General features: G+C 40.6%; 1 long non-coding RNA gene across 2 annotated transcripts in view; it reads left to right on the top strand.

Annotated features, from left to right (window-relative positions):
- LOC113902268 overlaps positions 1–13,233 on the top strand; it is a 42,024-nt gene that overhangs the window by 3,175 nt on the left and 25,616 nt on the right. For both annotated transcript variants that reach the window (XR_003513738.1, XR_003513740.1), the window contains exon 2: positions 9,117–9,181. This is a non-coding gene — a long non-coding RNA (uncharacterized LOC113902268). The remainder of the gene's footprint in view (positions 1–9,116; positions 9,182–13,233) is intronic.

Here is a 13,233-nt window from a genome sequence, read left to right as displayed (position 1 = left end):
AGTTAGTCTCCTCTCTTGAAGAAGTTATCACCTTCATTTGAGGTCCTGGAGATTGGTCATTGGTCTAAGAACAGCCAGCAAGAGAATGGGAATCTAGTGCTCACTGTTCAGAACTAATTGCTCATGATAGTGTCAGCACCTGTAAGATTGCTAGGAGACACTGGAAGAGAAAACAGAAGCTGAAGACAGAGAAAAAACACAGCCAAAGATGTGGTTTGGAGCCAGCTGCACAGAGTGGACAAGTTTTCCAGTACTAGCAGCTGGCCAGGGGACAATGGCTCTAGGAAAAAAGTGTTTACAGAGAGGAAGGACTTCATCAAAAATCCTTCTTAGATAAGCATTTATTGATGAATGCCATAAGGTAAACTTTTAATTCCATTATCATGTCTGCTAGTCATTCTGTGAGATGCTGACCTATATGTACTATTAACTGAAAATAGGAAGTGAAAAGCACAATACCTCAGATAACTTGTTTAACACTTTACTGTAAATGTATTACTTTTTCCTATGCATATAAAAATCAGTAAAGAAAAGTAAGGTCATACAATACACATTATTTTTCAAACACATGATTTTTAGTAATCTTTTTCACTTAATAATATTTAACATTTTTATGCATAAATATAGATCTCTATCATAACTTTCAACACCTATTGAATATTCCCTATTGAAAAGTTGAGGATTATCTCCCTTAAAATTCTTTGGACTTTCTGTCTTTGGACTCTGGACCATCCATAGTGTCTAATCAAAGATAAGTAAAGAAGAGGAAGATAAAACAGTAGAAGTGTTCAGACTGACTTACAATGTGTTGTTTGAAGTCACTACTGTGGGCGAGAATCCCTTAGAAGAAATGGAGAAACCCGCAGAGTCAACAAAAGGGTGCAATTTCGAAAACGACAAATCTCAAAAACAACAAAAGGGTGCAATCTCAAAAATGACAGAAAGATTTCTATTCATTTCCTAGGCAGACCATTCAATATCACAGTAATCCAAGTCTATGCCCCAACCAGTAATTCTGAAGAAGCTGAAGTTGAACTGTTCTATGAAGACCTACAAGACCTTCTAGAATTAACACCACAAAATGATGACCTTTTCATCATAGGGGACTGGAATCCAAAAGTAAGAAGTCAAGAGATACCTGGACTAACAGGCAAGTTTGGCCTTGAGGTACAAAATTAAGCAAGGCAAAGGCTAATAGTTTTGCCAAGAGAATGCACTGGTCATAGCAAACACCCTCTTCCAACAACACAAGAGAAGACTATACATGGACATCACCAGATAGTCAACACCGAAATCAGATTGGTCATTTTCTTTGCTACCACAGATGGAGAAGCTTTATGCAGTCAGCAAAAACAAGACTGGAAGCTGACTGTGCCTCAGATCGTGAACTCCTTATTGCCAAATTCAGACTTAAATTGAAGAAAGTAGGGAAAACCACTAGGCCATTCAGGTATAACCTAAATGAAATCCCTTATGATTATACAATAGAAGTGACAAATAGATTCAAGGGATTACATCTGATAGAGTGCCTGAAGAACTACGGACTGAGGTTTGTGACACTGCACAGGAGGTGGTAATCAAAACCATTCCCCCCAAAAGATATGCAAAAAGGCGAAATGGTTGTCTGAGGAGGCCTTACAAATAGCTGAAAAAAAGAAGAGAAGCTAAAGGCAAGGGAGAAAAGGAAAGGTATACCTTTCCACAAGGAAATATATTTGAATGCAGAGTTCCAAAGATAGCAAGGAGAGATAAGAAAGCCTTCGTAAGCGAGCAATGCAAAGAAATAGAGAAAAACAATAGAATAGGAAAGACTAGAGATCTCTTCAAGAAACTCAGAGATACTAAGGGAACATATCATGTAAAGATGGACAAAATAAAGAACAGAAATGGTATGGACTTAACAGAAGCAGAAGAAATTAAGAAGAGGTGGCAAGAAAACACAGAAGAACTATACAAAAAAGAACTTCATGACCCAGATAACCACAATGGTGTGATTACTCACTGAGAGCCAGACATCCGGGAGTGTGAAGTCAAGTGAGCCTTAGGAAGCATCACTGTGAACAAAGCTAGTGGAGGTGATGGAATTCCAGCTGAGCTATTTCGCATCCTAAAAGATGCTGCTGCTAAAGTGCTGCACTCAATGTGCTAGCAAGTTTGGAAAACTCAGCAGTGGCCACAGGACTGGAAAATGTCCTGGAATGTTTTCATTCCAATCCCAAAGAAGGACAATGCCAAAGAATGTTCAAACTACCACACAATTGCACTCATTTTACATGCTAGGAAAGTAATGCTTAAAACTCTTAATGCCAGGCTCAGCAGCATATGAATTGAGAACTTCCAGAAGTTCAAACTGGATTTAGAAAAAGCAGAGGAACCCAGAGATCAAATTGCCAGCATCCGTTGGATCATAGAAAAACCAAGAGAATTCCAGAAAAATATCTAGTTCTGCTTCATTGACTACGCTAAAGCCTTTGACTGTGTAGATCACAACAAACTGGAAAATTCTGAAAGCGATGGGAATACCAGACCACCTTACCTGCCCCCTGAGAAACTGATATGCAGGTCAAGAAGCAAGAGTTAGAACCAGTCATGGAACAACAGACTGGTTCCAAATTGGGAAAGGAGTACGTCAAGGCTGTATATTGTCACCCAGCTTATTTAACTTATATGCAGAGTACATCATGAGAAATGCCAGACTGGATGAAGCACAGGTGGAATCATGTTTGCTGGGAGAAACATCAATATTCTCATATATGCACATGACACCGCCCTCATGGCAGAAACTGATGAGGAACTAAAGAGCCTCTTGATGAAGGTGAAAGAAGAGAGTGAAAAAGCTGGCTTAAAACTCAACATTCAGAAAACTAAAATAATGACATCTGGTCCCATCACTTAATGGCAAAGAGATGAGAAACAATGGAAACAGTGAGAGACTTTACTTTCTTGGGCTCCAAAATCATTGCAGATGGTGACTGCAGGCATGAAATTAAAAGACACTTGCTCCTTGGGAGAAAAGCTGTGACAAACCTAGATAGCATATTAAACATCAGTGAACTGTGGTGTTGGAGAAGACTCTGAGAGTCCCTTGAACTGCAAGGAGATCAAACCAGTCAATCCTAAGCTGAAGCTCCAATACTTTGGCCACCTGATGTGAAGAGTTGACTTATTTGAAAAGACCCTGATGCTGGGAAAGATTGAAGGCAGGAGGATAAGGGGATGACAAAGGATAAGATGGTTAGATGCCATCACTGACTCAATGGACATGAGTCTGAGTAAGCTCTGGGAGACGGTGAAGGCAGGGAAGCCTGGCATACTGCAGTACATGGGGTCACAAAGAATTGGATATGACTGAGCAACTGAACAAACAACAGCAATATAATTTCAATGTCTTTAAAAAATATTTAGTTTATTTGAAACTCCCTGTCCCCTTCCTGACAGCACCAATTTCTCCTTCAGTCACTTCAGTTCAGTCACTCAGTTGTGTCTGACTGTTTGCAACCCCATGGACTGCAGCACTCCAGGCTTCCCTGTCCATCACTAACTCCTGGAGCTTACTCAAATTCATGTCCATTGAGTCCGTGAAACTATCCAGCCATCTCATCCTCTGTCGTCCCCTTCTCTCGCCTTGAATCTTTCCAAGCATCAGGGTCGTTTCCAATGAGTCAGTTATTCGCACTCCAAAGTATTGGAGTTTCAGCTTCAACATCAGCCCTTCCAATGAATATTCAGGACTGATTTCGTTTGGGATTGACTGGTTGGATCTCCTTGCAGTCCAAGGGACTCTCAATAGTCTTCTCCAACACCACAGTTCAAAAGCATCAATTCTTCGGCACTCAACTTTATTTCTAGTCCAACTCTCACATCCATACGTGACCACTGGAAAAACCATAGCTTTGACTAGATGGACCTTTGTTGTCAGAGTAATGTCTCAGCTTTTTAGTATGCTGTCTAGTTTGGTCATAGGTTTTCTTCCAATGAGCAACTGTCTTTTAATTTCATGACTGAAGTCACCATCTGCAGTGATTTTGGAGCCCCCAAAAATAAAGTCTCTCACTGTTTCCATTGTTTCCCCATCTCTTTGCCGTGAAGTGATGGGACCAGATGCCATGATCTTCGTTTTCTGAATGTTGAGCTTTAAGCCAACCTTTTCACTCTCCTCTTTCACTTTTATCAAGAGGCTCTTTAGCTCTTCACTTTCTGCCATAAGGGTGGTGTCATCTGCACATCTGAGGTTATTGATCACTTTTCACTTTCATGCACTGGAGAAGGTGATGGCACCCCACTCCAGTATTCTTGCCTAGAAAATCCCATGGATGGAGGAGCCTGGTAGGCTGCAGTCCATGGGGTCGCTAAGAGTCGGACACGACTGAAGTGACTTAGCAGCAGCAGCAGCCCAGCAATCTTGATTCTAGCTTGTGCTTCTTCCAGCCCAGTTTCTCATTATGTACTTTGCATATAAGTTAAATAAGCAGGGTGAAACTATACAGCCTTGACGTACTCCTTTTCCTATTTGGAACCAGTCTGTTGTTCCATGTCCAGTTCTAACTGTTGCTTCCTGACTGGCTTCAGGTGAGGTTTAATCCTATGACTCGAACTGTCATCAAGGACCCATTTATTTTCTTCTCTCTGCAGTGTCAGACTTTACTTTTTGGGGCTCCAAAATCACTGCAGATGGTGATTGCAGCCATGAAATTAAAAGACTTACTCCTTGGAAGGAAAGTTATGACCAACCTAGATAGCATATTCAAAAGCAGACACATTACTTTCCAACAAAGGTCCATCAAGGCTATGGTTTTTCCTATGGTCATGTATGGATGTGAGAGTTGGACTGTGAAGAAAGCTGAGCACTGAAGAATTGATGCTTTTGAACTGTGGTGTTGGAGAAGACTCTTGAGAGTCCCTTGGACTGCAAGGAGATCCAACCAGTCCATTCTGAAGGAGATCAGCCCTGGGATTTCTTTGGAAGGACTGATGCTGAGGCTGAAACTCCAATACTTTGGCCACCTCATGCGAAGAGTTGACTCATTGGAAAGGACCCTGATGCTGGGAGGGATTGGGGGCAGGAGGAGAAGGGGACGACAGAGAATGAGATGGCTGGATGGCATCACCGACTTGATGCACATGAGTTTGAGTGAAGTCCAGGAGTTGGTAATGGACAGGGAGCTTTTCACTTAGCTGGGTTTATGGCTTTATATAAACATCCTCTGAAATTATGGCTTCTTTTTGTTGTTTTACATGCTATGTGCTTAGTCACTCAGTTTCGTCCGACTCTTTGCGACCCCATGGACTGTAGCCTACCAGGCTCCTCCGTCCATGGGATTCTCCAGGCAGGAATACTGGAGTGGGTTGCCGTGCCCCCCACTCCTTCAGGGAATCTTCCCAACCCAGGGATCCAACCCAGGTCTCCCGCATTGCAGACAGATTCTTTACCATCTCAGCCACAATTTCTGACGTGTCAAGGTAAAACCCTGAAAACTGTTTTTTTTTAATTCAACATTGTATTTTTGTTAATACATAGTGGCTTTTTCCCCTTTTCAATTTGCTATTAAAATATTCTTACAAGGCTGAGTCGGTGGACACGTGGATGTACCTGGAGAAGGATTCCTCCCGAGAGAGCATGGAAGCTCCATGCTCTGTTCTCACATACTGTGCCCTATGCATCTCGTCCATCTGGGTGTTCATTTGTATCCTTTAGCATATCCTTTTATAATAAACTAGTGAAAATAAATCGCATGTGTTATTGTTATGGCTGGAGAAAGTAAGAAATCCAGCCACTATAAAAGAGTTATACCATAGTTGTTGGTATATATACAGATTATATATTATATGTGTATTATGTATATATGTTTTTTTCCTTAGGGAAAACATAATCTAAACATTTCACCTTGTTACTGATTTTATTGATGTCCGGTGAGACTCAAATGTAGTTAAATAGACAAGGGCTTTTGCCTGGGTCAGCACTTCAGAAGTTTTAAGGAGAAAAACAGTGAAACCAGAATTAGATTATAAAACTAAAAGTTAAATCAATGATTTAGGTAAGATAGAGTGCAGAAAGTATGCAATAGCAACACGATGACTTTGGAGCCCATCTGATTTGCCTCAAGATTTAGCGTCTTGATACGGTACTTGTGGTTTTGTTTTGACCTTTTCTTTTTTTTTTGTAAAAGGGTTAGAGATCAGGAAAATGAAAATGAAGAACAAAAAATACTCCTGTTTTTACTACTAGTTTGTTCAGTAAAAAAGTTGCTCACAGACAAACTTATGTAATAGGCAGTCATTCAATAAAGAATCTTATAAATGTGTATAACATTTTGTAATTTGAATAATCTCTAAGATGAAACACTGTAAAACTAACCAAATTTGTATGATATAAAGAGGAAGTGGCAAAACCTCAGATTTAGTTTTGACTTTGGAGTAAGGTCTTTAGCTGATTCTTGTTAAAACCTGGATGGAACTTTTGAGTTTAATAGCTAGTTCAAAAAACAAGTTATCTATCATATCTTCAGCATATCAGTTAAGCATAGATAGACCTCAGATGCATCCTTCCAGTAGATTTTGGGTTTCAGGAGTTCTACATTCCTTCCTTCCTCAAAAGGGTAGGCACTTTATCTGTGTTGATTTCTGAAGTATCCTTAGTACCTGGAACAGTGCTTGGCACACAGTAGGCACCAGGTAAATATCTGTTACCCTGCCAACTCTTGGAATGCCAGCTAAAAACTTTGATGAAGCTTCTGTATTTAGAGAACTTAGGACAGAAACACCTGCTCTTTCTTGTGCTGATTCTTTCAAATGTCAACAAAAGTAGCTGAAGAAGAAGTAACAGAACTCAAGTCTCTGAGTGGCAGTAGAGGAACCAGATTGTGTTGTGACTATCAATGGCTGAAAAAGCCAAATCATGAGGAACTGTTATTCCCCGATGGCTCAGCAGTAAAGAATCTGCCTGCAATGCAGGAGACACAGGAAATGTGGGTTTGATCCCTGGGTCGGGAAGATCCCCTGGAGGAGGAAATGGGAACCCACTCTAATATTCTTGCCTGGAAAATCCCATAGACAGAGGAACCTAGTGGGTTATAGTCTATGGGTCACAAAGGGTCAGACATGACTGAGCAGCTGAGCACTGGACATAGACTAAATGTGATAATGTCCCAAGAATCAATTCTACAAATATTTAAATGTCCCTACAATTCCAAAAATTAGACTTTCCTTTTACCTTAACTTCTATGCAAGCTTTCCCTAAGCCATTCCAAAAAGTGGAAACAGGACACAGAACTCAAGACTTCTGAGCTATAAAAGCACTACCCAGACTGAGTCAGAAAGATGCCTGGGCACTAGGTTTGGAGTAAGTTGTTCTTGGAGAATAAAACTGATAAAAGTGAGTTTCTCAGTGCAGTGTTAATTGGCATCTAGGCTTCTATAGCCTATAGCTAAAAGGACTATTAACTATGTCCTCAAGCCTGGCATATGATTCGTTCTAATAGCCTAACTCAAGCCCTCTCCCATGGGTGTACATTTTGGAGACAAGATGTTTATATAATGCTAACTCAGATATGCAGATGACACCACCCTTATGGCAGAAAGTGAAGAGGAACTAAAAAGCCTGTTTATGAGAATGAAAGAGGAGAGTGAAAAAGTTGGCTTAAAGCTCAGCATTCAGAAAACTAAGATCATGGCATCCAGTCCCATCACTTCATGGGAAATAGATGGGGAAACAGTGGGAACAGTGTCAGACTTCATTTTTTTGGGCTCCAAAATCACTGCAGATGGTGACTGCAGCCATGAAATTAAAAGATGCTTACTCCTTGGAAGGAAAGTTATGACCAAACTAGATAGCATATTGAAAAGCAGAGACATTACTTTGCCAACAAAGGTCCATCTAGTCAAGGCTATGGTTTTTCCAGTGGTCATGTTTGGATGTGGGAGTTGGACTGTGAAGAAAGCTGAGTGCCGAAGAATTGATGCTTTTGAACTGTGGTGTTGGAGAAGACTCCTGAGAGTCCTTTGGACTGCAAGGAGATCCAACCAGTCCATCCTAAAGGAGATCAGCCCTGGGTGTTCATTGGAAGGACTGATGTTGAAGCTGAAACTCCAATACTTTGGCCACCTCATGCGAAGAGTTGACTCATTGGAAAGGACCCTGATGCTGGGAGGGACTGGGGGCAGGAGGAGAAGGGGACAACAGAGGATGAGATGGCTGGATGGCATCACCGACTCGATGGACGTGAGTTTGAGTGAACTCTGGGAGTTGGTGATGGACAGGGAGGCCTGGCGTGCTGCGATTCATGGGGTCGCAAAGAGTCAGACACGACTGAGCGACTGAACTGAGTCGCTGAACTGAACATGATAAAATTCCTAGAAAAGCCTTAGAAATTTCATTTCATATGTTGCCTCAGTAATTGGTTAAGGGTCTTCTTTTTACATAATAGCCTTTGTCGAATGAAAAACTGCTATTAAAAAAGCTTAAGCCCAATATTTGCCATAGTGAATGTAATTGTTTTAGAGGCAAAAGGAGATTGTCCCTGAGGGCAGTTGAAACCGTATTTAGAAGCCTTCAAACCCAGGCAGTGATCTCAGAGAAATTCAGGAGCATCTCCCTGAATCTTTCTTCTCAACCACTTTAATTTAACTCATACAACCATGTTGTGTCAAAAACTAGAGTATGAAGGAAATGATCACTTTTCTTGTTTGTCCAAAATTCCTCTGCTAACTTTGGAAGGTGGTAAGCAGGAAAAGTGGTAAATTCCCTCTGTTATAGGGAGTTTAGCCTGTGTGAATGTAGAGGGTTCCTGAAAGTAATATTGGAGGAATCTGAAAAAGAGCAGTTTGTCTCTTCCACTCTTGGAAAGGGAAATAAGAGAGCGTAGTATCAGTCCCTCTGAGGGAAGGTGATCAATGGGAGGCCATGGCTAAGGAGCCAGCTGGTGCCCGGATATTGCTCTAGGTGATGTTCTATAAAGGGTAGAGCGCGGAGGGCTAGAGGTCAGACACTTCCTCCATTTTGACAAGAGCTGTTCCATTGTTTCCTCTTTTAGGCCTTACTCCCGATGTGCTTGCAGGCACTCTATCATTCTGTCTCTTTCTCAGCATGTTCTCATCTTCTCATTTCACTGTTGTTTCAGGCATACTTTGGAGACATTGTGGGTTTGGTTCCAGGCTGCCACAATAAAATGAATGCTGCAATAACGTGAGTCACATGAACTTTGGGGTTTCCTATTGCCTATAAAAGTGATATTTACAGTATAGTCTGTTAAATGTGCAATGTGTACAAATGTACATTATGTCTGTAAAACAATTTACATGTCTTAATTAAAAAATACTTTATTGCTAAAAAGTGCTAACCATCATCTGGCAATGCAGGGTTTCCACAGACCTTCAATTTGTAAAAAGCACAGTTATCTGCAGAGCACAATAAAACCAAGTGCAGTAAAACTAGGTATTTTTGTACATGCTAGCAATTTGGTGTTGGCAAGCTACCTGCTTGCTCCACACATTATTTGTTCAGTGTGATTTTAATGTGTAGGTTACTGATCATGACCTAGGAGCGTCATGTGAGTGAAAGATGGAATAACGTGGGGCAGGGATCAACCATGACTGAGGTACAGAAGGGTAAAGAGCAGAACGTTTAATCATAGTCTGGAGTCCAAAGGTCTGTCACATTGCTCAATCAGCTTCACACCAGAATCATCTGGGGGATAAAACTTTTTTAAATTGAAGCATAATTTACATACAATATTATGTTAATTTCAGGTGTATAACAAAATGATTTGACATTTCTATGCATTGCAAAATGATCACTTGGGGAATGTAATTTTTAAAAATATAGATGCTAGGGCCCCTGTCAGACTTACTAAATCAACATCACTGGGATTGTGTCCATTCTTTTCCCCCCAGATTCTGCAGATGATTCTAATGCAAATTTCTGAAAGTGACACATTTAGGGAACAAACTCGAAATTATAAATCTGTTTCAAGGGCAGGCAGGAATATTTGTCTTAGAGGAAGGCAGAAAAAATTTCCAGAGTCTCAGTCCTCTATGGAGAGAAATGTGTTCTTATTATGGGAAAAAGGGTACACTGAGTCTGGGAACTTCCTTTGGAAATCCATCTCAATAGAATTTTTACTATCAGGACATATTTCTCACATGAAATCCATTTCTTTTTGGTTTGTGGACAAAAGCAAAACAAAATAAAACTGACCCCTGTCTTCATTTCTCATATATTTACACTATTTCCTCACTGTAGGGCCATTATCAGATTCCAGTCAAAAAATTCATATTATGGGTAAAACTGGATGAAGTACTTTTCTGATATATTCAGTAACTCAGCCAATACATTTACTGTATTGTGGATAATGTAACAAAACCTCAGTGCTTTCATTTCATCATCTCTTAAAGCTTCTAAAGTTTTTTAGAAACTCATAATTTCCTCTTATATTTCTTCAGGGATGTTATTTTCTAAAATATGGCTTTTTACTAATCTTTTATAGTTTGTGCATTTGGTGTCTTATTTAAGGAATCCTAACCTGTATCAAGGTCATCATGATATTCACCTACATTTTCTTTTAAAAGTTAAATGTCTTTGAAAATTGTTCTTTGCACCATTTTCCAAATTCTTATATGTTATTGGAGCCCCACTCTAGATTCCAAGTGTAGAAAGTTCCTGCCCAGCACAGAGAAGAATGTTTCTGTAGTTCTTGCTACAGAGTCAAGATCCAAAAATCCTCAACCCAGAATAAAATAAACTAGGAATGTACAGAGATAAAAATCTATCAAATGTGGTAAAAGAAGATAGCAGAGTAGTATGAGCTAATGGAAATATTAATTATCTTAGAGTTAATGTGTATTTCCCCTAGAGAAATGCCTCTCCTACTTTGGCTCAGACGGTAAAGTGTCTGTCTATAATGCGGGAGACCCAGGTTCAAGACCTGGGTTGGGAAGATCCCCTGGAGAAGGAAATGGCAATCCACCCCAGCACTATTGCCTGGAAAATCCCATGGACAGAGGAGCCTGGTAGGCTACAGTCTATGGGGTCGCAAAGAGTCAGACATGACTGAGCGACTTCACTTTCATTTTCCCCTAGAGATACCTGAGAGATGAGATCTTAAGCCTTAAGAAGGCTGAGCAAATGAAGGGCATGTGGACTAATGACTGGTAATCATGCTGTGGTTATGCTTACTGCATGTTTGTCAGACGTCTAGCCGAGGTATGCTTATCATGCGTTTGCCAATATGTCTAGCAGGGCCTTTAAGATGTCCTTGAGTAAAAGTCATTTTACAGCTCCACATCAGCTCTAGTAAAAAACCAACTACCTCGAAGAAAGTAATCTTTTGATGAAATTCCTGGAAGACATCTCATATGTGAACCCCTATTACATATGCAACTACTCCCTCAGGTTCTTGGCTCAACTTTGGAACTGGCTGCTGGATTTGGGGCTCCAGCTCTTGCACTGCTTTGTTGTTGTTGAGCTCAGTCGTGTCCGACTCTTTTCAACCCTACGGACTGCAGCCCGCCAGGCTCCTCTGTCCATGGGATTCTCCAGGCAAGAATACTGGAGTGGGTTGCCATTTCCTCCTCCAGGGAATCTTCCTGACTCAGGGATCAAACCCACATCTCCTGCATTGCAGGCGGATTTTTTTTGTCACTGAGCTGCCAGGAAAGCCCACACTGCTTTATGAATGTCTATCATCTAGTGTCTTCCGCCTGCCTCCAGGATTGTGTCAGCCAGTTTTGTCTACTGTGATTGACTTGGCTCACTTGTATCCTTTGCCCTAGCTAATCAGAATCATTCGGCCTCCATGTAGGTTACTTAAATCCATCTCAAGCTGATGAGAATAAGCTTCTGGCCCAAATTTCCCAACTGTTACCAGGTGGGAACCAGGACTTGCATTAAGAAAGCCAAACCTTTAGGATACTCTCCACATACTCACAGAGAAGGCAATGCTAACCCACTCCAGTACTCTTGCCTGGAAAATCCCATGGATGGAGGAGCCTGGTAGGCTGCAGTCCATGACATTGCTAAGAGTAGGACAGGACTGAGCGACTTCACTGTCAATTTTCACTTTCCTGCATTGGAGAAGGAAATGGCAACCCACTCCAGTGTTCTTGCCTGGAGAATCCCAGGGACGGGGGAGCCTGGTGAGCTGCCGTCTATGGGGTCACACAGAGTCGGCACGACTGAAGTGACTTAGCAGCAGCAGCAGCAGCCACATACTTAAATGATCTAATTGACAATTGTCCCAACAAAGAGGCATCTCTACTGATATAAACAGTCCCTTTTCAAAGGTGTGACTTGTGTTAGGCCACCTTGTGCAGAATAGCACCACTCTTTGTGGGAGGCACCCTCTCATCAAGTGAATCTGATAGTTCGGTGGCCCCAGAGGGTGATTCTGCTCCTCGCCAGGAGCAGCTTTCCCTACCGTCCACTGTAAGAAATGTTACTGCTGTCCTCGTGACCTTGCCTAGAGGAATGGCCAGACAGAGCAAAACATGACATTTTCTTTTTCCTTTCAATCACAATCTTTTTCTTTTCTGATTATAGTAAGACAGTATGTGTGCACATTTAAAAAAAAATGCAGTCAATACCAAAATGTATATAGTAGAAAACAAAAAGTATTCAGTAATGCCAACAGAAATAATCTTAATGTATGCAGAAAATGTTTACATATGTATATATGCACTCAAAAGCACATATATATTTATTAAAATGAAGAATTTTATAACCTCTTTTTTAACTCAAAATATTGAGAATAAATACTTTTTCATTTCAACTCAATCCTTTTTTTTTTTTAACTGTGCTATAGTATTCTATATATGTGTATCATCGTTCATTTACTTAATTCTCTAATGGGAATTTCAGTAACTTTCATGAATATTTTCTTTGTTTTTTTAGTAGTTACCATTAAATTATTAACATATGAATTTAAGTAAGCTTAACAAACGAAAAAAACGACCAAAAACCCAGAGTCTGAAATTAATCTCTGGACCTTTCCTGGACAAGAAAAGAAATTTTAAACACTTTACTACTGAACACAGTTCACCTGTCACTCTACCATTTTCCTTGTAAATATTGCTTAGAGTTTTAATTTTGCCTCTTTGAAAAACAGAATAATTCAACTCTTTGAAGTTTAGAAAATATGTTACCCATACATTACTACTTTCTATGCTCTCTAGTCTTCCTGAATCTAACTCCCACCCACTCCCTCCCCCACACCCTCTGGACTGTGGAAGTGGCAGGTACGT

The sequence above is a fragment of the Bos indicus x Bos taurus genome, chromosome 2 (assembly GCF_003369695.1).
Source record: "Bos indicus x Bos taurus breed Angus x Brahman F1 hybrid chromosome 2, Bos_hybrid_MaternalHap_v2.0, whole genome shotgun sequence".
NCBI lineage: Eukaryota > Metazoa > Chordata > Mammalia > Artiodactyla > Bovidae > Bos > Bos indicus x Bos taurus.
This window is presented reverse-complemented; position numbering and strand designations above follow the sequence as displayed.